Here is a 2522-nt window from a genome sequence, read left to right as displayed (position 1 = left end):
CCAACTCACAATATGTATATAAATATTTTTCTTATCATTTATTTATATTGTTTTTTTTTTCCTCGTTCCAAAAGCAAGCATACAAAAAGAAATTCCTTTTTTTCTTTTTCTTATGTTATACAGGGTTGGTGGGTTATATGTTCTTTTACACCATTTAGACACCAGTATGTTTCTACGACCGTCAATGATACTTAAAACAAATAATACATTCATACACAAGTGCGATGCGCTTTGCTTAATACCTTCAACTGGCACACTCAACTCGTTTAAGCTACTTTTGCATGTTCAGTTCTTCACAAATTGGAAGGTTTGATTATTGATTCTCCTTTTCTGTTTGTTGGTTTTAAGTTTAGAAAGAATGGCTTTGGTATCAAATCGTTTAAATTTTATATCCGATATATTTACTCGACCACAATTTTTGCTAATTTTATAAAAGTATCGTTTCTGCACCAATCATTTATGTATAATATGATGGGTGTACCACATGTTTAATAGTCCTTTTTTTTTTCTTCTACTGTCGTACAGTACAAATGTTAAACAGACCTTTTTTTTATATTTGCTTTTCTTTTTAATATTTAGCCAAGTATCAACCCCATTTAATGTATGTTAAACAGATTGTTTTTATATTTGCTTTTTTTTTCTTTTTAATATTTGATCAAGTATCAATTATATTTAATGTCTGTTAAACGGATTTTTTTTTTCTTTTTAACATTTTATCAAATATCAATTCGCCGTTCACACCTCAACAACTGGAACCCGACTGCACTGAACCAAACTCAACTTACAACTCACTTTCATGACGGCTCAACTCGAACTAACTCATCTTGAAAAAATCAAAAGCAGACAGACTTCTCATTCTTCCTTAACTTCCCTCTTCTTCTTCCTGTTGCTCTCTCTATAACGGCTTGCCGCTACTCTCACAAGAGCAAGCATAGATCCCGCAAAATCATACGATTTTGCCTATGCTTGCAAGAGCAAAAGGAAAAAAAAAAGGAAGTACCGCAAAATCATACGATTCCGCCTGTACTTGCAAAAGCAAGCAAAGGTACCGCAAAATCATACGATTTTGCCTGTACTTGTAAGTAAGGAGATCAGAAAAGAACAAAATAAACACATATACCGCAAGATCATGCGATTTATTAGCGGTACCACAAAATCGCATGATTTTGTCTAACGGCATGCCGTTATTCCGCCGCTTGCGGTTGATACAAACCGACAGACACCCTACCCGAGGTTTGTTCGCGGCCGTTACAAACTCTCTAAATGCTTAGCTTTAGCAACTATCGAGGAACAAACGGGAATTAAAAATATAATAATAAATAAATTTCTCTTTTTTTCTTCGGTCTTATTAAGTTAAACGTCTATTAGTTAATTAAAACGCATGTTAAATTTAATCTGTGGCATACGTACTGAATTTTTTTACCATCCGGTGCGGCATGTTTCATTTCATTGTCAGAGAATTTGCAATTTTTAATATATAAACAGGATTAGTAACGATAAAAGTTCGAAAATTTTTAGATACTTTTCATGTATTCATTGTTTTCCAATCATTCATCGTTCGTCAGTATTTCCATTGTCATAGGAAATTTCTTCATTGCTGTTTTGTATGTCAATGTTCAATGAAGTAATCTAAATATATATAAATAATATAAATAAGACGCATAACAGCACGTGGAAAGCAAAACGCTCTCCTGTGATAAAAGCTTGTCCACGTGTAAATTCTTGCTTTCCAATTCAACCAGAAGAAATGCTTATGCACAATCACTAGCGGTTAACAAAGCTTTAACTCGGAATAAATAATTTTGCAAAGTCTCCCTGAGTGAGGATATTGTATTTACAGTATTAAGTTTGGGCTGCATGAAAAGGAAACAAAATAGTTAAAATTTATGGGAAAGTTGGATCAGGAAAATTCGACTTACTTTGTAATCGCAACATAAACGATGTAAACGATTTTTTAAGAGTTCACGAACCTGTTCAGGATTCTGTTTTAAATGTTTCTCAAATACTTTAAAACCATTTTGAGCTATAATTTTTAAATAAAGATTAGAATACTGAAAAAAATTGCATTTAAATCCTTTAGTACTCATAAGTGCCAAAGAAGTAACTGATATAGATTGCGGTATTATAAAAAAAAATTATTCTATGATTTTAATTGGTAGATTAATTATATTAGCAGTAATAACAATGTACAATTCCTTGATGTATTAGTTCCTTTTTACGGGAGAGAAGTACAGCGATGGGTAGAAGCTGGCTATGGCAAGGAACCAGCGAGGTGACCCGACTTCTGGTGTGGCTTGCACGTGATGAGAGATTGACTTCTTATATTATTAAAATTTTCCTTTTGGATTATCGCGACGCGCTACAGAGAAACGAAAACGTTGCCAGTGTCATAGCGGCCTTGACTCTCAGGGCCGGCGGTTCGTCCCTGATTGGTGTGTGAGTGCAAAACTAACAACAAAAAAACGTCTCCCAGTTCTTCAGGGATGGCGATTAAAGCTGAACCAGCTCATCCCCTATCCGTT

The 2522-nt window shown here is 34.0% G+C and overlaps 1 protein-coding gene across 1 annotated transcript in view; it reads left to right on the top strand.

The window, feature by feature from the left end:
- The window catches only part of LOC119642304 (protein preli-like), a 26170-nt gene that overhangs the window by 23054 nt on the left and 594 nt on the right, over nucleotides 1–2522 (top strand). The window lies entirely within an intron of this gene.

The sequence above is a fragment of the Glossina fuscipes genome, unplaced genomic scaffold (assembly GCF_014805625.2).
Source record: "Glossina fuscipes isolate IAEA_lab_2018 unplaced genomic scaffold, Yale_Gfus_2 221, whole genome shotgun sequence".
Taxonomy (NCBI): domain Eukaryota; kingdom Metazoa; phylum Arthropoda; class Insecta; order Diptera; family Glossinidae; genus Glossina; species Glossina fuscipes.
The sequence above is the reverse complement of the archived record's forward strand: the minus strand, read 5'-3'. Positions and strand labels throughout refer to the sequence as shown.